The 26,268-nt window shown below is 45.1% G+C and overlaps 1 long non-coding RNA gene across 1 annotated transcript; it reads right to left on the reverse strand.

Annotated features, from left to right (window-relative positions):
* Positions 1–9,654: 9,654 nt before the first annotated feature.
* LOC132813057 (uncharacterized) lies at positions 9,655–25,942 on the reverse strand. Its single transcript, XR_009643915.1, has 4 exons — positions 25,837–25,942; positions 20,732–20,837; positions 16,945–17,282; positions 9,655–11,604 (listed from the first exon to the last, which is right to left on the reverse strand). It is a non-coding gene; the product is annotated as an uncharacterized LOC132813057 (long non-coding RNA).
* Positions 25,943–26,268: the final 326 nt, after the last annotated feature.

Below are 26,268 nucleotides of genomic sequence, written 5' to 3' on the forward strand. Positions count from 1 at the left end.
GCAAACTTTAGGATTGTTCAATTATTGGAGGACTTTTGTCGAGAATTACCCAGAAATGGCAGAACCATCACGAGCCCTGACAGAAGCACTGACATTAGCCAGGGGTCAGGGAGTCAGCACATACACAGACAGACAGCATGCCTTTGGTATAGTTCATGACCAATTGATAGCCTGGGCTTGGTGGGGCACATAGAGCATGAAGGACAGATCAGAGAGTTTGTGGAAGCAGCTAACTTTCCCAGTGAAGCAGCAATAATGAAGATTATAGCTCACAGGAAAGTAGAAACCCCACACTAACAGGGCAGTGAGTATGTGGGGAAGGCGGGTGAATAGACAATAGATGCAGGAGTAGGCAGTTCTGCCCTTCAAGACAGCACCACCGTTCATTATGATGATGGATGATCATCCTCAATCAGTATCCTGTTCCTGTCTTATCCCTATAACCCTTGATTCCACGATGCTTAATAGCTCTATGCAACTCTTTCTTGAAAGTATCCAGAGACTTGGCCCCCACAGCCTTCTGGGGCAGAGCATTCCATCCCACTACTCTCTGGGTGAAGTAGTTTCTCCTCAATCTGTTTGAAGTGGCCTACCCCTTATTTTTAAACTGTGCCCTCTAGTTCGGGACTCACCCATCAGCGGAAACATGCTTCCAGCCTCCAGAATGTCGAATCCTTTAATAATCTTGTATGTAAAATACTGACTGAAACAGTGAAGACATTCGAGGAGATGGCAATGGGCATAGCTACAGAAGTGAGAGAGGAAGGTTGAAAGATATTCCCAGAAACAGTCCCACAACAGGAGAAACAGGAATGGGAAAAGGGTGGGGCAATAATAGGACAAGACAGAGTCTGGATGATCCAGCAGTGCCACCACACTGTATAAGGCAAACATTATTAAAAACATATCATGGGCTGAACCATATGGGGCAGGATACAATGCATTAGCAGATGATCCACGACAATCCTTGCCTCGAACAGGGAGCAAGGTTTTGTCGAAGGGGTGCAGTGTGTTCACAGTGTGAGCCAGGGAAAGCAATCAGGATAAAATGGAGGCAGCAGCAGGGACCCAGGGGCCCATGGGAACAATTACAAATGGATTTGACACACACACCCATCCCAGTCCCAGGGAAGGAAGTCCTACTGGGTTTTAATAAATAGGTTTACTCATTGGGTGGAAGCATTCCCCTGCAGATTATGACCAAGGGACAAATGTTACAGGGAACATAGCTAAAGAGCTATGTGCCCTGTTTGGTACTGAACAGAATACCCATTCCTCCACACCACCCCCAGAGCTCTGGGACACTAGAAGGAATGACGCAGACACTGATAGCTAGTCTGACTAAGGCTCTCTCAGAGACAGGACAGCGATGGGTTAGAGTACTCCACACCAGCCTAATGAAACTGTGGACAACCCCAGCAAAGGGTATGGGGCTGTCCCCCTTTGAATTAGTGACTGGATGGACTATGCAGATGCCACAGGGTGTGGTAGTGGGAGGGCCGGAGATGTGTGGTAGTGGGACAGCCGGAGATGTTTGGTAGTGGGACAGCCGGAGATGTGTGGTAGTGGGACAGCCGGAGATGTTTGGTAGTGGGACAGCCGGAGATGTTTGGTAGTGGGAGGGCTGGAGATGTGCAATGACAAGGATAGGGTTAAACCATTTGTGAAAGAACTGGCAAAGCAGCTGCATGGGCTCAGAGAATCAGAGACTGTGAAAGGGAACACGGAAATATCCGAGCTGACATTCCAAACCCTGGAGTTCAGGTCAGGGGGAAAATATTACTGGAACGTATGAAATAAACACATCAAAATGCTGGAGTTATCTGGGGGAGCCAGAGAGAGACCTCTCCCATCATGCATTAGTAAGGAGCTCTGAATAAACGTTGGTCATGCTGCTCATCACAGAACTCAAGGCTCCTCTTTGATATTTCTCCCAGCAACAGTTGTGCAGGGGCATGTTGCTGGCTGGAGGTCTGTGGCTAGTGCTGTTCCACAAGGATCAGACCTGGGCCATCTGTTGTTTGTAATGTATGTAAATGAAAAGTTTGGAAATGTAAAAGATTTAATGAGCAAGTTTGTAGATGGCACAAACTGTTGAAGTTGTGAATCGTGAAGAATGATGTCAAAGGATACAGCAAGAAAGAGATGAGTCAGAAAGTTTTGTGGAGAAATTGCAGATATATTTTAATTCAGACAAGTGTGAGGTGATGCGTTTTGGAAGACACATAGCAAGAGGAATGTATACAATAAACGGAAGGGCCCTGAGCAGCACTGATAAACAGATGGATCTTCAGTTGCAAGCTGAAAGATCCCTGAAAGTGGTGAAGGAGGTGAATGGCAGGGCTTGCCTTCTTCTGTCAGGGAAGTGAATATAAACCTAGAATCAGGCCACCTTTGGGGTATTGTGTGCCGTTTTGATCACCTTATTATAGGTAGAATGTGAAGGGTTTTGGGAAGGTGGAAACAGGTTTACCAGGATGTTGCCTGGATTGGGATAGGTTGGAAAATCTTGGATTGTTGTCTTTGGAAAATCAATGGATGTGGGGTGACCCAACTGGCACAGACAGAGTTTGTAGACCATGGTTTACTCCAGAAATTGAATCTCTTGTTAAGAAGAAGAAAGAGGCTTATGTGTTGATGAGGCAAAATGGTACAGATGAAGCAATAGAGAGTTACAGATCAGCTAGGAAGGATTTAAAGAGAGAGTTTAAAAAAAAACAAAGGGAGGACAAGAGCAGTCTTTAGCAAACAGAATAAAGGATAACCCTGAAATTTTCCATAGGTATGTGAAGAATAAAAGAATGATTAGGGTAGGAATAGGGCTAATCAAAGACAGAAGTGGGAAGTTGAGTGTGGACCGTGCAGAGATCGGAGAAGTGCTAAATGAACATTTCTCAATGGTGTTTACACAGGAAAAGGGGAATATTGTAGAGGACAAAACTTGGTACGAGATATTAGACTAGAAAGGATTGAGGTTAGTTACACACAGGTGTTATCAATACTAGAAGGAGTGAAAGTAGACAAGTCCCCATGGGGTTTATCCGAGGATTTTCTGGGAAGCTATGGAAGAGCTAGCAGAGCCTTTGGCTTTGATATTTGAGTCATCATTGTCAATGGGTTTAGTACCCGAGGACTGGAGGATTGCAAATGTTGTGCCCTTTTTCAAGAAGGGCAGCAGACATGACCCAGGTAATTATAGACCAGTGAGCCTTCCTTCCATTGTAGGAAAGGTTTTGGAAAGGATTATAAGAGGTAACAGTTATAATCATCTAACAAGCTCCCATTGTCTTACCTCCCCTCCATATTAGCATAGGTAAGTGAATTCCCCATTTACTGAAGGAAGAACCCTCCAGCCTTAATCTCTTCCCACCAACACATAATCATGAACATTACGATAATCAGTTTCTGTAATCCATTCATACGTTATCACAGGACATCGCCATTCATCAAGCTTTGTAAGGTCATAATTACCTGCTTTAAACTATGTAATGACAATCGCCCATGTGACTGATATGCCTTTGTCTAATTCCTATTAAATATACTGTCTCTGTGGGTAAGGCAGAGATTCATGAAGAAGAGTCTCTACAAGTAGGCACTTTGCTACTTTAGAGATGCTTTAAAACTCACGCCGGCTGTCCAATAATAAAGCTACTGCTGTTGTGCAGAAAACTTGCATCGTCTGGATTTGTGGAACAAAATAGTCATCAACAATGAAGGATATGAGTGATCTTCAGGATGTGGAGTACAGACTTACTGGAGTGGTTCACTGATGAAGAAAATGCAGTCATTGGATTGATTTGAAGAAATTGCTATTTTCTTTGAAGTAAACAAGCTAAATATATTTTTGATAGAGCTGTATAAGATTATAACAGACCTAGATATAGCAGATAAAAATATCTGTATTCGATAGGCGATGGTACAAGAATTAAGATCAGATGTAAGGTTTTGAGACAGAGGGACATGAACAAGTGTTTCTGCTGTCTGTATTGGCTAGAAATATGCAGAACATTACCTATTATGGTGGTGCAGGCAGAGGAGAAGATGAATGATTGATAAAAACAATTATATCAGATCTGAGGGAAATAAACTTGCAAAGTTTGTGGGACATATGAGGAGGGAGAATATGGGATTCTGCTACAGAGAGCCAGCTTGGATTTGATGGGCCTCTCTCTGTGCAATAATGCATTTTATTTGGACTTGCTTAACTTGCTGTGGTCACCGATTAAGTTGTCATTTAGGTAAATCTGTTCAGTGTTCCTACTCAGACCAATACAGTCTGTCCTTCCACAGCAGGAGATAATGTTTACTGCTTTATACTGGGTTCTGTGTGTGTGTGTGTGTGTGTGTGTGTGTGTGTGTGTGTGTGTGTGTGTGTGTGTGTGTGTGTGTGTGTGTGTGTGTGTGTGTGTGTGTGTGTATATATATATGGAGGGGGTGGTGAGGGTGTAACGGTGTGTATAGCAGTCTGCCAGCATTTATCTGAAATGGCAAAACACTAGTGCAGCCACACTAGGGACAGACTCTGGAAATGTGGGGAATGTCAAAAGGGAATTCTTTGCCTATCCCACCTGGAAACTGGCCAAACCAGTCAGACTGGGGAGAAGCTGTTCACCTGCTCTGTGTGTGTGTGTGTGTGTGGGGGGGGGGGGGGGGGGGGTGGGGGGGGGGGGGGAAGGGATTCACTCAGGCATCCATCCTGCTGAGATACCAGTCAATTTACTCATAACCACAGTTGGATGATTTTTTTTCTCTTTTTCACACCAAGTAATGAGCAACGGTTTTGGCAGTTCATAAAGTTTTGCATATCGAGAACTTCGTTTTGGAAATGTTCACAACATTTCTGAACTGTCGACCACATTGCTGTGGGTCTGAAGTCACAATGTAGGCCAGACCAGGTAAGGATGGCAGCTTCCTTCCTGAACGGGCATTAGTGATCCAGATGGGCTTTTCTGGCAATCGATTAATGGTCATCATTAGATTCTTAAATTTTCAAGTTTTTTAAAAATTAATTCAAATTCCCCCATCTGCTGCAGTAGGCTTTGAACTCAGGTCTCCAGAACTTTATCTGGGGCTTTGGATTAACTGTCCAGCGACAATATCACTCGGCCAATACTTCCTCACATCGCTGTCCATCTGCACAGAGTAAACAGCGATTTTCTGGTACATCAGGACTGACATAAGGACTGGTTAATCACACATACATTTGCTGAATAATTGCAGGAGCTGGATGTTGATGGGCTATTGACATTCATCTATGAACCATGTATTCTGAGGTTTGTTTCTGATCATGATTGTAAACACCATCAGTCTTGTTATCTTTTGGGGATAAGAACATTTTCAATTACCTTTCTGTTAAATACCTAGCAATCAAGTCGATCCCATAACTCTCAGGCAGATTAGTTTCCTTTGAAGAGCTCCTCATCTCCCCAACCTCCTCCATCCTCACCTTCAACAGGACAATAATCTCACAGAGTCTCTTTGTGACTATGAAGGAGACAATCTGATCAGCTGCTTCTTTCCCTACTCCTATGTCAAGTTGGATCTTAATCTCCCCTTGCTGCAGTTGTGATCCTGCATCATTGTACAGCGTTGCTCGTATTTCATGTCTTGGCCTATCAGGGTTCAGGATACTGCATGTAGCTTCTTGTACATCAGGTTTACAGTGCAAGAGTTTAGCTCTTGCCTTCCAACAACAGTAGAGTCGTACTCCAACAAAGCTTACAGAATCACGGCCCAGCATATTCCCCAACTTCCCTCCTTCCATCAAACCAGAGGATCAGCCCTCATTCAACTGAGAGAATTCAGGAGGGCATGGCAGTAACAGCAGCATGAATACCTACAAATGGGGTGTTCACCTGATGAAGTTACCAAACAGCATAAGCAGCAAGTGATAGACAGAGCGAAGCAATCCGGTAAACAACGGAACAGATCTAAGATCTGCAGTCCACCACAACCAGTTGTGATTGAAGTCAGAGCACAGTTGGAGTTCTGAGGACAGTTCTCTCCAAGATATTAATCAACAAGAATGTCAGACTGGATGAATCATCATAAAACTGAAGTCCATTTGATATCAATATGTTTACAATCAGTGTTCAATTCGCCACATGTAGCTGAAGGTAAAGATAATCTTCAAGTGATTGTAACAGTGAAGACACCGGAATACTTATTCAGCAAATTAAAACCTGTTGTGTTAGTAATAATTTTAAAGAGATATTAAAAGTAAGGTGACTTGAGTATAATGGGCGAAATTTATTGGTGGGTATCTGAAATGTGAAGTTAATTTAGGATTAGTTAACAAACAAACACATGGTAGGGAATCCCAGCCCCATGGAGTGCACATTCAGTTCCATGTGGGAAAACCAGGACACTTCTTGTATCAGCAACAACCACAAGAACACGGAGGTGACACTGGAACACTAGTTTGACCACGGCTAAAGTACTGCACTCACTCTTAGTCCCCACATTCCAGGATTGATGTGATCACACCAGAGAGGGGACAGAGAAGATTGATCAGAATGTTTCTCTGATTGGAGAATTTCTGCTCTGAGGAAAGATTGGATAGGTTGGGGGAGGGGGGGGGGGGGGGGGAGGTTCCCAAGGAAGATGAACTGAGATTTAATTGATGTGATGAAATGCTGAGGAATCCAGGTAGAATGGATAGGAAGCAGCTATTCATTAACAGAGCCATCAGGAACTAGAGGTTTTAGATTGAAGATAATTCTCAGAAAAAAAGAGGAAAGGAGAATTTATTTCCCTCAGAGATGGTGGAGAGCAGGATCTCACTGATGGGGTGACAGAGGTAGTTACCAGCATTACATTTGAATAAAAGTACGTGGATGGAACTGAAATGTTGGAACGTGCAGGGCAATGGACTAAGTTCTGCAGAATGGGATAAATGTGATTTATTTGACATTTCTCCAGAATATTAAACTCCAGTCCAATTTGAGAAGTTAAACATCATTAGACTTGAGCTCCAAATGTCAGAATAAAATTATCAGAAAGTTACAGCACAGATCAAAGCCACTTGGCCCATCCTCCATGTGTTGGCTGTGATAGAATGACTCAGGCTTTACAGCGTTCTGTACTCACCAATGAGAGCAACAATTTCAGACTGTAGACGCTGTCCTCTATGTTGTTATAACCTATTTTCTCAAAGTATTTCTTTGGCAGCTGCATATCTTGTTTCCTTGTTTCTTTCCCAGCCCTAAATCTATTCCCCTTGGCCTTGAGGGACTACCATTTCTGCTGTTTAATCTCTCCTGCCTTCGCCTATGTGACAGACTGCCTTTCTGTCCTTGTCTCACACCTACCTACTCACAACCTATTACATTTCTGATAGTTCCCTGACCACTGTAACTTTCACTCCCCCCGGGTCAATGGCACAAATTTTGAATTCTGTTCCTCCAGAGATAATGGGAAATCTTTCTGGCTGCAGTTTTCCCCAGATTTTATTTTGGAAACAGAGAATTTGCGTCAGTCAAGTATTTGTGAGCTTTCATCCACAATTCCGAGCATTTGGATGTAATTTGTGACCCTCCCACAGATGTGCAGGTTTGCTCTATTGGCCGTGCTAACATGGCCTGGACAGTGTAGGTTTGGCGCGTTGGGTTGGCCATGGTAAATGTGGGGTTACGGGGATAGGGTAGGAGAGCAGGTAATTACCGACTTGATGGGCCGAATAGCCTCTGTCTACACCTGCAGAATTATGCGATTATAAATGGTTGCGATTGCTGTCACATTTTCCTAATGCCCGGTTTGTTCAGCTCAGGTACACATGCTGCCTGTGTGTTTCTGTGGGTTCTCACTCACTCCTATCCTTCTGTTTTTACCTCAATTTCACACTGTATGTGAGGGTGAGAACGAATTTTTAAATATAAGTATTCCAACTGAAACTCCTCACAGGTCAGGACCTGTTTCTGCTGCTGCCACCACTCACAAGGGACAGGAAAACAATAAAGGTTTCATTACAAATCTTACAGGAACATAGAGGTTATAATTACAAGAAAAGGCTGAACGGCTCCAAATGTTTTTCTCAAGAAAACAGGAGGGTGAGAGACAACCTGGTACAAATGGGAAGCTTTGTGTTTGTATTTTCAGAGATTTGAGGTTGAAATCATCAGGTCGGAAGCATGTTTCATTGCCCCAGATCATCAAAGTTGCAATCTAATATGTATCTTTCATTCTCTCTGTCTGAGTTAACACCAGATGGACAGGTCAGTGTCTGAGTGTTTCCCCAAATCCCTGATTGAATCTGGCTCCCCCCCCAGTCTCAGGTGTTGCAGCACTCACTGGGTCATGGAGAAACTCTGCCGTTACAATGAGAACTGTCTTTGCTGTCACCTCTCCTCATGCTTCCGCCTAATTCCCATTTCCCTTCATTAAATCCCAGCTGCCTCTAGTCCACCCACATGGGCATGTTGAAGAGCATGACAAGAGAATGGATTGAAACTGAGAGTTCAATAGCCAGAATGAGAGAGGAAGGAGGAAATAAATGGGGTTCGTGGATCCCAGGGGATACAGACTCCAGGCTGAGTCCTTGTGGGCATTCCCGCAGTAATACAAGACAGCATTCCATGATGAGAGTTAAACCCAGGAGGCAAGAGGAGCCACTGAACATTAGCAGGTTTAGTTCAAACACAGGAGGTTTGTTCAGTCAGTAACAGTGTGTTAGACATGGAGGGTGAAGTGAGCAGTGAGGGGAAATGTTACCACAAGCTGCAGATGGATAACTTTCATTGGAACAGAAGGAGGCCATTCAGCCCCTCAACCCTTCTCTGCCATTCATGATGATCATAGCTGATGTGTGACCTAACGTACAACTTGCAAAACCCTCTAATTTCATCAATAAACTCCTCTGCAACAGACCAGATGAATATGAAAAACTAAACATCTGCAAATGCTGGGAAATCAGAAATAAAAACAGAAATTGCTGGAAAAAGTCAGCAGATCTGGCAGCATCTGTGGAGAGTGCACCTTTGGGTCCAGTGACCGGTCAGGTGACCAGCTGCAGCTGACCATTCTGCTATTTCTGTAACACTCTCTGGGACAGGTTCTGGTGCGGGGGGAATGAGACTGTCAATAACAACTGAGAGACACAGGAGGATGTGCTCAATCAGAATAAAACACATTTTCGTCTTTCTCTTTTAATTCAAAGGCAAACATTATTCATTATCGTTTCAGAAATAAGATAGTAGGCCAGAAATCAACTCTTCATGTCATTGGGTCTGGGAGACTGTGTTAATTCTGACCTGGTCCAGCCGACATGTCAATCCTGACCCTGAATAATGGGGTTGACTCTGAACCATCTCCTGCGCAGTCAGAATGGATGACAAATGCTGCCCCAGCAAGTGATGCCGTGAGCCCATGAACAAACAAAATAAATCTGATCGCTGTGGTTAGTTGTGAACTCGCCGGTGTTACTGGAAGAGGATGAATGGGAAGGTTTATGGGGTAAAGGGAGAAGAATAGCAGTCAGTGAGGTGATCCTTTGGAGAGCTGATCAGCCAATCAGCCTCCTTTTGTACAGTAACAATTCTGTGAATAATTAATTCTGAGCCCTCTAAGGAAATATCAGAGCAGGGTTTACAAAGAGGTCAGATTGAATGAGTGTCTCGGTGAACACAAGTGAGACACAGGTACAGAGAGGCTTTGGGATGGATTAAATTAAATTTTATATATTTGCACAGTCATCAACATTACAGCAGTGAAAAATGGGAGTGATGGAGAGAGTGGAATCAGAGCAGCAAATAAATCTTCAACATTTATGCAGCTAAAGGGGATGCTGGGTAAAGATACCGTAGTTAGTGTTTATTTCATTCCAGGCACACCAGCCTAGGAGCACATCCTTCCTGTATACATTCTCTCGAGCTCTTGAAGATTTTTGTTCATTTGAAGTGTTTCATGTTTAGATACTCCAGAGAAGACAGCTTCAAGCTCCTCAATCTCTCCTGCCAGGGCAATGCTGCTACTAGAATTCAATTCACTGGCATGTTACTGGCTGCTTCATGGACTGGAACTGGCAATTGAGACAGAAAGGTTACTGTATAAAATATCTTCAATGGTATTGCCAGTCGTGAGTGGTTTTAGGAAAATGACCTTGCCTTACGGGCATTGAGTGTCAGAGCACTTCCTGTTGTGGGGCATCCTGTTTAGATACAATCTATTGATAACTATGAGAACTGACGAGCACTGGCTCTGTCAAAGTGGTCAGAGCATTATGGCTGTCATCGAAGCTGGTAACAAACTTCCCATGGGTTAAAAATTGTAAATGATAGAGTAGGTACGAGGTCTGATGACGCTGTTGGAGTATTGATGTTGTTGTTAATCACATTAACTCGGCAGGAGTTGATTGAATTCATATTGTCTCTTTCTGAATCTCAGGATGTCGCTGGGCAATAAGTCTTCACAAACATCAATGAGCAGGGGTCTCTGTTTTGATTTAAATTGCTCTATAGCACTGCTGCTCCACAGCACCAGGTACAAGGTTGGAGTCCAGCCTTGGTCAACAGCCTGTGTGGAGTTTGCACATTCTCCCCAGGATAGTGTGGGTCCACTCCAGGTGCTCTGGTTTCCTCCCACAGTCCAAAGATTTGTGGGTTAGGTGGATCAGTCATTCTAAATTGTCCACAGTGTCCAGGATTGTTCAGACTCTGTGGATCTGCCATGGGAAATGCAGTGTTACAGGGGTGGAGTGCTCCAGATGGGATGCTGTTTGGATAGTTGGTGGGATTTGATGGGCCAATGCTCTCCTTCCACACTGTCGGGATTCTATTCTATGATTGAGGATAAAGGTGATGCAAAAGGGTGTCCTTGGAGAAGGAGCACGTAGCTTTTATCAATTGTCCCGTTGTCTTTAGATAGAGATGGGCACCACAGTGGATACAGTGCTTTATCTCCATCGCTGCCTCCTCACCCCCAACTCTACTTTGATTTGATCCCTTCCCGCTGAACCCGGATGTGGAAGTGCATTCGCCTGGAGAATCCCTGCCCTGCCTACTTCTTCCTACCCGGGCTCTATGGCTATATACATACCTGGGAGATAGCAGCAGGAGGAGACCATTCAGCATTTTAATCCTGCTCCACATTCAATGGGAAACAGCTGACCATCCAGCTCAGTCTCCTGTTCCTGCTGTGTTCCAAACCCCTTTCATGACTTTACCTCGAAGAACTATATCTAAGTCCTCCTTTGGCTTCACTGCCTTTTGTTCCAGTGATGTTGCGGTGTTACTGTGTGGGTGTAGGCAGGGGTAATGTGATGGTACTGCCTCCTGGAGGATGCACTCAGCATCCCTCATCATCCTGCAGTAACATCAACTGGGGTTCAGCAACTAGAGATAGGAACCATTTCCAGGATATGGGCATCACTGGCTCAGCCAGCATTTATTCCCCATCTCTAGTTACCCTTGAGAAGATGGTAGTGAGCTGCTGTCTTGAACCATTCACAGTCCATTTGGCGCAGAGAGACAGACAATGTTGGGAAGGAGAGTGTTGCTGGATTTTGCCCAAGTTATTCTCCATCTTTGGTTCTTCAAATGCTGGTTAACTTAATCACGATCTGCACATGAGTTTGAGATTTCAGTCTGCAAATCTTCACCATTAAGCACCCTGTATAAAGGAATATGTACAGGTTAGAAATTCAGAGCAGACAATTCTAGCTTCTCTGGAAATCTTTTTTCCCTTTCTTCTGCAAAAGCTGTAACCCTCCAGCCCACTTACTCTCTCCCACCATTCTGCCTCTGCTGTCCCTAATGTATCCACCCCCATTCTCATGGAGTTACTGATAAACAGATCCATGCCACCCCTTCCCGTCCCTGGTTAGACTCTGCACCCTTTCTGGGTTTACTCCATTTCCCTTCAGTTACTGCAAGTCAATAATGTTACAGCAGGATAAATCAAAAGGAAATAAATAGAAAGGGTGGTAGCAGATGCTGGACAGAAGAGGAACCTTCAGTCTGGGAGAATGGGTCAGATCCTTCTTTGTTTCCCATTGGTCGATTCCCAGCATTATGACAAGTTGGGGATGGAACTTGGTCCCATGTGGGTGTGGTGACACTTTGACCCCCCCCAACCCATCAATACTACAAGCTGATTGGTCCATCCTCCAGCCAATAACAATGTCAAATGCTTTCCGCTAATTACCCCAAAGCACATGCTCCAAAATCCGCCCATATTCTGTACACGTACAGTTCTGGGCTTCCCCTCACACGTGTGGTCCCTGCCTCAGGGATTGTGGGAGTTATAGTCCTCATGAAGGCACTGGAGACATGTTTCTGGATAGTGAATGAAAAGTGTGGGCTGGAGGGTGTTGTGTATAGGATCCCCATTCAGACACACAGGACATATGGGCTGTCATTGGTTTTACTGAGACATATGCTTCCACAACCTGATTTCTGACGTAAGGAACATAGATTGCGGGGTGGGGAGGTTAATAAGAGGTAGCAGATTTTAAGCAGATGTAGCTGAGTGGTTAGCACTGCTGCCACACAGCATCAGGGACCCGGGTTTTATTTCAGCCAGATGTGACTGTGTGGAGTTTACACGTTCTCACTATGTCTGCGTGGGTTTCCTAGGGTGCCCGAGCTTCCTCCCACAGTCCAAAGATGTGTAGGTTAGGTGAATTGCCTATGCTAAATTGCCCACAGTGTCCATGTATGTGCCGTCCAGAATACTCTGTTGTGAATATCTATCCTATACTTTAATACAAAGCCAAGGTCTTTGACAATGAAACGCAAAACACCCAGGAAACTTCGCCTCACCTCGTAATCTGATAACTGACTTCTGATAAATCTGGTTGAACTTAGAACACAGCTGGAAAGCTGGAAGATTAGATCCAGTGCTTAAACAAAGGAGACTACAATAGGATGAGGCAGGAGTTGGCTAATGTAAACTGGAAGCAAAGACTTTACCGTGGAAAAGTTGACGGACAACGGGGGAATTTTTTGTAGTGCTCAGCAAAAGTATATCAGGGAAAAGGAAGGACTGTAGGAAAAAGGAGTAATCTGCCATGAGTGGCTCAGGAAATAAGGGAGTCTATCAAAATGAAATAGAAGGCATACAAATTGGCAATAATCAAGGAGAAACTAGGAGATTAGAAAAAACTTTAAAGATCAACAGAAAGCTAGATAGGATTGGGGAGAAAAGTGATGAGTAGCCATCTCCAGGGCTGGAATAGCAGCTTACACTGCTAGAGGGGAACCTATTGTGTGGGAAAATGTGGCCTCTCATTGTTGAAGCACTTAACTGTTACCATAGAGATAAACCTGATCACGTTACAAATCACAGCACACTCCAAAAGCTTGTACTTCCAAATAAACCTGCTGGACTATAACCTAGTGTTGTGAGATTTATAAATTTGTCCACCCCACCCCAACACCGGCTCCTCCATATCAGAATCCTGATAGACATCCCCACTGAAACTGAAGTGCCTGTCAGGTACTTGAGGGAGCCACAGGGGTGTATGTTTTAACCACAAAGTGCGAAACTGAAGTCGACTTTCTAACTGACCGTTGCCATGGAGATAAATACTGAGACAGAGTCTGTATTCAAAGTCCCAAACCACAAAATGTTTAAGAATGGGAGCTTTACATTGGATAGGTGGGGCTTTACCTGATGCTGCCTGGAGGTGTTTTGCATGTACACTATCCAGGTAACTGCCATGTCTCATCAATAAAGACTCTGAGAAGACCTCTCAGAGTTCTGTACCTAGTTATCCCTATCCAGCAGGGTTCAGGAATATGAGTACACAACAGTCAGTCTTCACAGTGGAGGATATGAAGAACATGCCAGTAATTGATAAGGAAACTGAGGAAGGTGAGGACCAAGAAACAACCATAATCACGAAAGCGTTAGAGCTGGGCAAGCTAATGGAGCTAAAGGTAGATAAGTCGCTTTGCCCTGATGGAATACATCCCAGGGTGCTCCCAGGGATAGCAGGAGAAAGAGGAAATATACCTGGAGACAGAGTCCTACAGCAGAGACAGGCCCTTTGGCCCAAACTGGCCCATGCCGACCAGAATGTCCATCCACACTAACCCCATTTCCCTGCACTTGGCCCATCTGCTTCTGACCCTTTCCTATCCATGTATTTATCCAAATGTCTTTTACCTGTTGTGAGAGTGTACCCACCTCAACCACTTCCACTGGCAGCTCATTCCATATACATACCACCATCTGTGTAAAACAGTTGCCCCTCAGCTTCCCTTTTATTCTTTCCCCTCTAACCTTCAACTGATGCCCTCCAGTCCTTGATTCCCTGGGAAAAAAGACTGAATGCATTCACCTTATCCATGCCCCTCATGGTCTTACACACTTCTAGAACAGGACCCACTCAGTTTCCTCTGCTCTAAACAAAAAAATCCTCGCTTGTCCAACCTCTCCCTATAACTCAGGCCCCTGAGCCCTGACAGCATCCTTTTAAATTGTTCTGCACTTTTTACAGTTTAATAACTGAAACCTACACTGCATTCATCATATTTCCAGTATTTCCCCACAGCGCTGGAACCAACGGGACAACGCCAATGGATTACAGTCCATGATCGAGAATGAACTCCTTTACAACAATCCCGTTTTCATAGTATTTCCCAAGGTGCAGGTATCCTTGTGTCTTTCTGGTTGTATGGTTAATTAAAGACTTGTCCTTCTACAAAGCAAAGCTGTGGCTTAATTTTTCCTGGGAAACATGCCATGATTTTTCAGACTTCTAAAAACAAATGAACTCTTTCTCCACAGTCACCACCCTAACATGGACTTGGCTGTGTCTCAGTAGTTTTTCCAGTCACACTGAGATTTGGAATATTCGCCCATGGACAGAATACACACCTTTCCTTCCACATGAAAAGGCCAATGAATATTCAGATCGGCACGGATCAAGTAACTATCAGATCTGAACATGAAGTTCAATTTGAATTTCTCATCCACAAATCCACCCTTTCAGTATCCTACAACTGAGAAAACAACTCACCATATTAATACAGGATGGATCTTTATAAGATAATTATAGTATTAAATTGTAGTTTCATGTTTTCCAAAGTTTTAACTCTCAGTCTAACAATTTCTCTTTCTTCTGTGAACTGAAATCCGAACCAATCCCCTCACTCCTTCCCTCCAAACCCAGTTCTCACACACTCTCTCCTCACTTTGAATTCAGTTTCCTAGATCTTGTCTGCGGACTAAGAACCAAATGAATGAGTCTGACTCTGAGTCCAGCAGGGTGGGGTGGGGGGGTGGGGGGGGGCGTTGTTGGTGAATCCTCTGATGACAACCATCCTGCATGCACTGCTTCCTGCACACTCTGGCCAAAACCTGTCTTACTAAAATGAACCAAATTAGAACTCGAATTGCAGGCCCATCTTTGTCCCTTTCCATAAAAACCCTGAATCTTCACAAAAGAGTTCTGATAACTTTCTGCAAAATGCTGCCCCACTGATAGTCTGATCACATGGCAGGGTACCAGGAAAGGGGCCATTCCCCTGGGTCCTGCTCCCAGAGGGAGGAAGCTGCCAATGACAGATTAATCCCTCACAACCACAGCCTCCTTCCCAGGCACTGTGCATACTCCCACAGTTGCCCAGCACTGCGCCCATACACTGGTCTCCTCTCCTACAGCATGTGCTCCCGATCATACAGGAGTCCGGGAGACTGACAGCAGCTGCTGCCCTATATATCAGAATCCCTTCAGTATGGAAACTGGCCCTTCGGCCAAACAAGTCCATACCGACCCTCCAAACAGTACCTTATACAAACCCATTCCCCTACCCTATATTTACCCCTGACTAATGTAACTAATACTATGGGCAATTTAGAATGGCCAATTCACCTGTCCTACACATCTTTGGATTGGGGGAGGAACCCCGCTCAGACACGGGGAGGATGCACAAACTCCGGGTTTGGCTGGAATCGAAACTGGGTACCTGGTGCTGTGAGGCAGCAGTGCTAACCACTGAGCCGTCTCTATAAACGGGAAGGGGCGGAGCTGGAGAACTGGGGAAATGAGATTGTAAACAATGAATGAATGTGCAGGACACTGGGGGATGGACAGGTCAGTGAGGGACAGGATCAGTGCAGCAGCAGGAGGGGATCCTGGACAAACTGAGTAATGGGAGAGTCTGACAGGAGAGAAACTACAGGAAGGTTCTGTTTGGAGGCTGAGGCAGGGACAGCTGGGAGACAGTATGGCCTGGTGGCTTGGGCAGGTTTTCTAATCATCCTCTTCAAAGATGCTGTTCCTCAACTCTGTGCCCGATCCTCCAGGTCCAAAGGTAAGGACACTGCCACCATTTCCTGGTGGGCAAGGGATACAGGGACTGGCTTTCAAAAGGAACTCAACTGTGTTGGTGATACTAGCAAGACTCAATACACAGTCGATGACAAAATGCTGGTGTACTTGTACTTCATCCCGAATATTAACACCTATAACTGGGCAACGCAGACCCCAATGTACAGAGTTAAATCCTGGATATTAATAACAGATTTGTGCATGGGAGATCATGTCTCATGAATTTGACTCAGTTTTTTTGAAGAAGCAACAAAGAGGATTGATGAGGTCAGAGCATGGACATGATCTACTTGGACTTCAGTAAGGCATTCGACAATGTTCCTCATGTGAGACTGGTCAGCAAGGTTAGATCGCATGGTGTACAGAACTGGTCCGAAGGTAGAAGGCAGAGAGTGCTTTTAAGGCTGGAGGCCTGTGACCAGTGGAATGTCACAAGGATCGGTGCTGGATCCACTACTTTTCGCCATTTACATTCATGATTTGGATGTGAACATAAGAGGTATTGTAAATAAGTATGCGGATGACACCAAAATGGGGGGTGTGGTCGACAGGGAAAAAGATTACCTCAGAGTACAAGAGGATCTGGATCAGATGGGTGATGGGCTGAGGAGTTTAGTTTAGAAAAATGCGACCTGCTGCATTTTGGAAAAGCAAACTTTAGCAGGACTTACAGTTTATAGTAAGTTCCAGGAGAGTGCTGCTAAACAAAGAGTCCTTGGAGTGCAGGTTCACAGTTCCTTGAAAGTAGAGAAGCAAGTAGATAGATTAGTGAAGGCGGCAGTTGGTCTGCTTGCCTTTATTGGTCAGAGCATTGAGTGTAGGGGTTGGGAGGTCATATTGCAGCTGTACAGGACATTGATTCGGCGACTTCGTAATATTCCATGCAATTCTGGTCTCCTTCCTATCAGATGGCTGTTCTCAAACTTGAAAAGGGTCAGAAAAGAAGTCCAGGATGTTGCCAGGGATGGATAGGCTGTTTTCCCTGGACCGTCAGAGGCTGAACGGTGACCTGAAAGAGAATTTTAAAATCAGGCCGGGCGTGGATAGGGTAAATAGACAAGATATTTTCCCTGCGGAGGGGGAAATACAGAACTAGGGGACTGGGAGGGGAGGGTAGACAGAGAGGGGGTGGGCGGAGGGTCAGAGAGGGTGGGTGGATCGAGAGGGTTGGGACAGAAATGGGTGGCTGCAGAGAGGCGGGATAGAGAGGGGAGGCACAGAAATGGATGGGGACAGAAAGCGGGATTAGAGAGGAGGGGAACAGATGGGGAGGTACAGAGGGGGCGACCGACGGAGGGGGGAAAGAGACAGGTGTGCGACCGACAGACAGAGGGGGGACAGACCAACAGATTGTGGGAAAGACCAACGGGGGAGTGCGACCGACGAGGTGGTGGGGGGGGGGGGGGGGAGAGGCGACAAAGGACTGACCGACAGAGAGGGGGGAAAACCAGACAGCAGAGTGAGGGGAGACGGGGGGAACAGAGAGGGGGAAGATGGAGAGTTATTTTATAGATCTACAACTCAACCCTTTTCGTGTTTTCTCCTCCTCACCTTAATTCCCTCTGAAGGGCTCAGAACAACTGCATAGTTCCTGGAAAATGGAGTTTCAGAGAGATCAGGTGCTGAATGCGGCATTTGGGACACTGACCTTTAATGGAATGCGCTGGTCAATAAATGGACCCTGGTTCGACTCCACTGTCTGTGTGGTGTTTGCACATTCTCCCTGTGTGTCTGCGTGGGCTGCCTCTGGGGGCTCTTAACTTCCTCCCACAAATCCAAAGACATGCAGGTTAGCTGGATTAGCTTTGGGTAATGGTAGGTTACAGAGTTAGTGTGGAATGCTGTTCCGATGGTTGGTATGGTCTCATGGGCCGAAAGGCCTGCTTCCACACTGTAGGGATTCTGTCACTGAGTATAGGGGTTAGGAGGTCATGGTGTGGCTGAGTAGGGCATTGGTCAGGCCAGTGTTAGAATGCTGCATTCAATTGTAGTCTCCCTGATTTCAGAAAGATGTTACCAGAATAGGACTCAACTTCTCAATGAAAAGTTCCTGGGAAGTGTTGACAAACAAACAGACCGTGCAGTGTGGGTTGATAGTTCCTTGAAAGTGTGGTTGAAGGTAGACAGGTCAGTGAAGGTGGTGTGCGGTATGCTAGCTGTTATTGGGCAGTACATTGAGGATAGGAGTTGGGAGATGATGTTTTGGTTGTACAGTTTATTGGCTTGGCCACTTTTGGAATCCCCAGACTGCTTTCAATTCCAGTCTCCCTCTTACAGGAAAGATGTTGGGAAATTTGCAAGAGTTCAGAAAAGATTTACAAGGGTGTTGCCAGTATTGGAACATTTGAACCATAGGGAGAGGCTGAATAGGCGGAGGCTATTTCCCTGCAGCACTGGACACATTAGGTGGCTTTATCGAACTTTATAAAATTATAAGGAGCAATGATAGGGTGAATAGTCATGGTTTCTTTTTCCCCCAGAGTAGGGGAGACCAAACAAACGTGAATCCTTTTTCCCAAGGTGGGAATGACAAATTCTAGAGGAGAGATGGCAAGTTTAAAGGATATGAAAACCGAACCAACTGCAGATGCTGTAAACCAGGAAGAGAAACAGAAGTTTCTGGAAAAGCTCAGCAGGTCTAGCAGCAGGTCTAGAAAGAAATTAGAGTTAACGTATCTGAGGAAGGGTGACCAGACCCGAAACTTTAACTGAGTTTTCCTCACAGATGCTGCATGACCTGCTGAGCATTTCAACATCAGTGCAAGTTTAAAGGGAGTTGTTTGGAGTATATACCTGAGGGGAACTTTATGAAGTTTATAAATTGAAGTGAGACCACATCTGGGAGTAATGACAGAAGGTTTGGTCCCTTTATTTAAGGAAATGCAACATTTCATCAGAGGCATTTCACAGAAACCTGACTGGGATGAACCCTGGTTTGCAGGGATTATCTTTTAAGAAAAGGCTGAAGTAGTTGAGACTCCACTCACTGGATTTGGGAACAATGAGAGGGGATCTCATTGTAACATGAAGGATTCTTAAGGAGTTTGACAGGGTAAATACTGAGAGAATGTTTCCCAACATGAGGGAGTCTGGAACCAGATTCTGGGTCAGTCACGGAATCATGGATTCTGTTTTAGATTCATCAAGTTTCAGGCAACACCGACACGGCTAAGGGGTTTCAGTAGCAATAGAGCTGGGGTGAGGTGGAGACAAGCAACATTTTAGAGATTGGAATTCGTGGTGTTTGTGATTGTGTAGATGTCTGATCAGAAGGTCACGTTGGGGTTACAGACATGACAGCAATATTGTGAAGAGTGTGGTTCTGTCTCAGACAGTTCCCAGGGAGAGGGAGGGGCTCAACAGTCAGGGAAAGGAATTTGTAATAGCAACTGAAGGCAACAAGTTTAACCACTACAACGTTTCATTGGAGGAAACTGCAGCCAATTGCGTAGTGGGAATGTGATGAGCAGTTTGATAACTGAGTAATGGAGAGGGATGATGGGGAGGGAGAGCTGGGCATTGTCAGTGTACATGTGAAACCTAACACGGTGCTTTTGGACGATGTCACCTCCTGGCAGTATGTAGGTGAGGAACAGGAGGGACCAAGGAGAGATCCTTAAGGGACACCACATACAAGGAATTCAGAAAGGAAAGGGAGAGTCGGGATGGAGTATGTGTTTGCACCAACGGTGAGGTCAAATATTAGTTTGTAGCAGAATGGGAGAGAAGGACATAACCAGAAAAGACAGACAGATAGAACAAGGAACAATATCTGTGAATTGGTGAGGGGGAGTGGTGAGGAGGCAGTGCAGCCCAACTCCAAAAACACTATTTCTACATCAGTGACGTCACCCAACTCACCCTAGTCTCAGCCCATTTACTGAAATACTCGTCCATCCCTGTGTTATCTCCAGAGTTCGTTATAAAACACTCTCCTGGCCAGCCTCCCACATTCAACGTACATGCAATCTCAAGAGTATCTAAAACCCTACTCTCCAAGTGCTCACTTGTACCAAAACTTGTTGATCCATCAACAAGCAACAATTTAAAATTCTCACTCTTGCTGTAATTCCTGGCTGTGAACATCCCTGTCTCCCTGCACCACACAACCTGTGAGATCCCGACAACTCATTTCTTTCAGACTCCCAACGATGTGTTTATTCATTGCTTCACTTGTCTGGCTGTTTCTCCTGTTGCCAAGGCAACACAGTCTGGAATTCCCACCCTAACCCTCTCAGACCTGCTTTCCTCCTTTAAAAGTATTCCTGAAAACCTGTTTATTTGGCAGTTCTTTTGATCACCTGACCTAATATCCCCATCTGTGGCCTTATGTCAGAAGCTCTCAATAGTATTTTTGTGGAATTGTAAACGTGATAAAAAAAACAAACTGTTGTTGATTTGCACATACATTGTCAACTCTTCACTGTCGCTGAGTGAATAATCTATAACAGCTCTTACCCAACCACATTGTGGGAGCACCTTCACCACACGAATTGCAGCTGTACAGGACGTCAAACATCACCTTCTCCACAGGCAATGGGGCTTTGGCACTGATCACTGGTATCTGTGGAGAGAGAAACACACAGTTGATATTTCAGGGAGTGTAAAATGCATTATAGGGAGGGAAAATGGGGCAGAATTTGGATTTTCAAATTTGTGTTGTACAATGTACACTAAGTTCTGTAAAACCTCTCATTCCATACGGTAAAAATTTCCTCCTCTTCCTGGTCAATATGACTTTCCTTCCCTCTGCCCTGCACCTTCACACATTTCCAATGCCTTGGTCACAACAACACTGTGCTGTCAGTGAAGCTTATCACGTGGTGGAGTATTGTCCCGCCCCCTCATTCACTCCGATTGGTTGAAGGAACAACTAGCACCTCTAGCCCCCGTTCCCCCACCCCATCAATAATCTGAAGCCCATTGTGGGCTGGAGCATGCTCAGTGCTTCCTGCTTTTGCTGCTGTTCATCAGGTATAAGAGAGTGTGCTCATCCCTGTTAATCCTGATGTCAGACAATAACAACAACTACCTGCATTGTATGGAGCCTTTCACATTGACAAATCTCCTAAAATGCTTCACGGATGATGGAAACGTAGATTAAAGAGAACGATTTTTAGATACATCTTTAAGGCGGACAGAGGGGGTGAGGGAGGATATTCCAAAGGTGTGTGTCCTCGGCAGCTCCAATTGTGGAGTGATATAGGTAGGCAACAGCTTACACATGGAGACTGTTAGTGGCTAACCAGAGGCTAACAACCCCATGTCCTAGCCCCCTACCCCACACACCAGGCCTTGCTCTCACAGCCTGTCATTACACACTACCTATGGTAAGCCACTAAACAGTCTCCATTAACAGCTAGTCACCCTCCCCCGGCCATATCGTTATCCACTCCTTTATCCAACCATTCTTCTCACTCTATCCCCACCTATCCTTTACTCCTTATATCCTCCCCCCACACTATCTTCTGCAAATAAACTGACTTTTTTTTCTCAGTAACACCTGTTCTGTGGAAGGGACACCGGATCTTAAACTTGAACTCTGATTTCTCTTCACAGATGCTGCCAGACCTGCCGAGCTTCTCCAGACCCTCCTGGTTGTTGTTTCTGATTTACATCTTCCGCAGTTCTTTTGGTTTTAATTTACCGGGAGTCTGTAATTCAGGTCCAACAGCCCCTGTCCCAGTCTCTGCTGTCTCTCCCACCCCCACCCAGTGACACTGCACCTGCACAGCTCATGGACAGGTGTTGTCTTGCTGGCCACACCCCTCATTCACTCCCATTGGCTCAAGGACCGCACAGACCCTCCTCCTATTGGTCTGGAGCTGCCGTCAAGCCGGGCACCATTGTCATGAGAGTGGAGGACTAATCCCTCTCCCTGCCCTGGGATGAGCTTCATCATTCACAGTGAATGGGGCAGTATCACAGAGCACAGGGCCTGGGGGCTATTGGAGATGCTGCAAATCTGTCCCACGTCCCCTCCCATGAGCCCATAGCCTCCCAAATCTTTCCTTAAAAAGTAAAATTCCAAGTCTGTTTCAGAATACCTCCTGAATCTGTGTCGTTCAGACTGTTCCAGATGCTCAGAACTTACTGAGTAAAATAGTGTTCACATTTTCACCTTGTATTATTTGCCAATTACTTGAAAGTAGTTACTAAAAATTGTGACAGGGTTACCAATTCCTCTCTCTCTTTGCAAATTCAAGACCTTGGAACCAAATCTGCACCAGATCAAAATCACTGCTTCACCTTCTCAGCTCCAAGGATAATTATCTGTGCTTCAGCTAGCTCTGCACAAAAGAGAGGAATGCATCTTAATTTATTAAGATCAAAGAAACAGACCTTCAGTCCAATTCGTCCGTGCCAACAAGGAATCCTAAACTAATGGATTCCCATTTACCATCTATTGGCCTGTATCCATCAAAACCCTTCCTATTCATGTACCCAATTGGAAGCCTTTTAAATGTTGTGATTTTTCAGCCTTCACTACTTCATCTGGTAGCCCCTCCCATACACACACCACACTCAGCTTGAAAACGTTGCCAGTTCGATCCCTTTTAAATCTATGCCCTCTCAACTTAAACCCATGTGCTCTAGTTTTGGACCCACCTAACCTGAGGAAATAGGACCCCGGCTGCTCACCTTTTTCACACCCCTCGTGATTTTATAAATCTCCATGAAGTCACCTCTCAGTCTTTGACTCTCCAGAGAAAATAGCCCCAGCCTTCAGCCCCTCCCTGTAGCCCAAATCCTCCAATCCTGGCAATGTTTTTGTAAGTCTTGTCCAAACCTTTTCAAATTTCACAACATCCTTCCCAGAACAGGGAAATTCAAACTGAAAACAGAATTCCAGAAGTGGCTTAATCAACGTCCTGTTCAGCCACAATATGACGTCCCAGCTTCTGTATTCAATGCATTGACCATTAATGGAGAGTGTTAATGGAGTCCCATTTGCCAGTGGTTCACCCTTATCCCTCTAAATCCTACCTCTTCATGTACCCAATCAGACGCCTTTTAAATGCTGCAATTGTACTTGCCTCCACCCCTTCCTCTGGCAGTTCATTTCATATATGCAATGCCCTCAACATGAATAAGATGCCCCTTAGATCCCTTTTAAATCTTTTCCCTCTCACCTTAAGCCTGTACCCTCTATTTCTGGACCCACCAAACTTGGGAAAAAGTCCCTGACTGCTCACCTTATCCATGCCCTTCATGACTTTATAAAATCACCTCTCAGCCTCCAAATCTCCAGGGAAGATAGTCCCAGCCTATTCAGCCTTTCCCAATAGCTCAAATCGTCCAACCCCAGGAAAGTCCTTGCAAATGTTTTCTGAACCCTTTCAAGTTTCTCAACATTATTCCAAGAACAGGGAGATTGGAACTGACAACAGAATTCCAGAAGGGCCTTCATCAGTGCCCTGTCCAGCCACAATATGACGTCACAACAGCTGCATTCAATGCATTGACCAATAACGGGGAGCGTACCAAATGCTGCATTCACTCCCCTGCCTACCTGTGACTCTACTTTCAGTGAACTATGAACCTGCACTCCAAGGTCTCTTTGTTCAGCAATGTTCCCCAGGACATTACCATTAAATGCATAAGTCCTGCCCTGATTTGCCTTTCCAAAATATAACAGCTCACATTTTCTAATTTGAACTCAGTCTGCAATTCCTTGCTCCAATGGCCCATCTGATCAAGATCCTGTTGTATTCTGAACTAACCTTCTTCACTGTCCACTACACCTCCAATTTTGGTGTCTTCTGTAAACCTACTGACCATATCTCATATATTCACATCCAAGTCGTTTAATTAAGGGCCCAATATCCATCCATGCAGCACACTGCTGCTCACAGGCCGCCAGTCCGCAAAGCAACCCTCAATCATCATCCTCTGTCTCCTACCTTCAAGGTAGTTTTGTAATGGCTTGCTCTCCCTGCATTCCATGTTACCTAACCCTGCTAACCAGTCTGCTTTGTGGAACCTTGTTGAATGTCCATATAAACAACATTCACCGCCTGGCTTAATCAATTTTCTTTGTCACTTCAAAACACTCACTCAAGTTAGTGAAACACAATTGTGCATGTACAAAGCCACAGTGACTCTCCCTGATCATTCCTTACCTTTCCAAATAGATGGATATCCTGTCCTTTCGAACAACTTGCCTGCCTGACTTCAGGCTCACTGTTCTCTTGTTCCATGGCCCCTCCTTACCACCTTTTTTAAAATAATAGCACCTCACCTGTCACTATCAACGATACAAATACCTCAGGAGAGGCCCAACAATCACTTCCCTAGATTTCCAGAAAGTTCCAGGATACACCTGATCAGGTTCCAGAGCTTTATCCACCTTGATGTGATTTAAGACATCCAGTCCCACGTCCCCTGTAACATGGACACTTTCAAAGTTATCATTGTTTATTTCTCCAAACTCTCGAGCTTCCATATACTTCTCCAGTAAAAATGACATGAAACATTTGCATATCTTTCACACCCTCTGTGATTCCATAGACAGCCTTGTTGACCTTTAAGGGGTCCTATTCTCTGGTCCAGTTAATCTTTTGTCTGTGATATATTTGTTTAATCTCTTTGGATTCTACTCCAGGACATCCCAGAAAGGCCTACTTCAAGGACCGTAACTTTCCTCCGACTTGATCAACAATGCCCTCCAACACATACCCTCCACTTCCCGCACCTCCACCTTTACCCCACCCCTCCAGCCACAATAAAGAATACAGCCCTGCGGTCTTCACCTTCCACCCCACTAATCTCCAGATACAGCGCATTAACCTCTTATTTCTGCTACCTAAAGTCAGACCCCACCAGAGACATATTTCCCTCCCCACCACTATCTGCGTTCCACAGAGACCATTCCCTCTGCACCTCCCTTGTTAGGTCCACACCCTCCCACCAACACATGCTCCACACCTTTGACCTTCCCTTACCGCCACGGGAAATGTAAAACGTTCAGCCACACCTCACTGAGCTCTGTCCAGGACCTCAAAACGATCTTTTCACATCAGGCAGAGATTTGCCTGCACATCCCAAAACCTCATATACTGCATCTGGACACTATGGGAAATTTAACATGGTTCATCCAACTAACCTACACATCTTTGGACTGTAGGAGTAAATTTGAATATCCGAAGGAAACCCTCACAAACACTGGGGAGAATGTGCCAACTCCAACAGAGACAGTTGCCTGAGGCTGGTATCAAACCCAGGTCTCTGTTGCTGAGGAAGCAGCGCTAACCACTGAGCCACAATACTGTGGGATCTTTGGTGCTGATGTGCTGCCCCACTGATACCTCAATCACTCTCCCTGCCTCATTTCCTAAGAGGCAGTGATGATGGAGTGAAATTATCACTAGACAGTTAATCCAGAGACCCAGATAACGTTCTGGGGACCTGGGTTTGAATCCCATCACGGCAGATTTTGGAAAGTGAATTCAATAAATATCTGGAAAAAATAATCTAGTGACGACAAGGAATCCATTGTCAATTGTTGAAAAAACCCATGTGGTTCACTCATGACCTTTAGGGAAGGAAAATGCCATCCTTACCTGGTCTGGTCTGCATGGGACTCCAGACCTATAGCAACGTGGTTGATTCTTAACTGCCCACTGGGTAAACGCAGCAATAAATGCTGGCCGAGCCAGTGACAGCCTCATCCTGTGAATGAATAAAGGAAACAGGTCAGGTTTTGTTCCTTCTCTAGTAGGTACATCCTACAAACTCAATCAGAAATGTTCTCGTACACACTGAACAAATGCATTTCCATCCAAGCCCTTAACACTACAGCACTCCGAGGCCATGTTGGTAAAGTTAAAACCCCTCATCAACTATATTTTTACAGATAACTGAGGTCTGCCGGTAAAATTGTGTCTCAATTCCCCACTGACTATTGGGAGAGAGTCTAAAATACAACCCCAGTAAGATGGTCATCCCTTTCTTATTTCTCAGTACCACCCAAATAACTTGCCTGGATGTACTCC

The sequence above is a fragment of the Hemiscyllium ocellatum genome, unplaced genomic scaffold (assembly GCF_020745735.1).
Source record: "Hemiscyllium ocellatum isolate sHemOce1 unplaced genomic scaffold, sHemOce1.pat.X.cur. scaffold_316_pat_ctg1, whole genome shotgun sequence".
NCBI classification, from domain to species: domain Eukaryota; kingdom Metazoa; phylum Chordata; class Chondrichthyes; order Orectolobiformes; family Hemiscylliidae; genus Hemiscyllium; species Hemiscyllium ocellatum.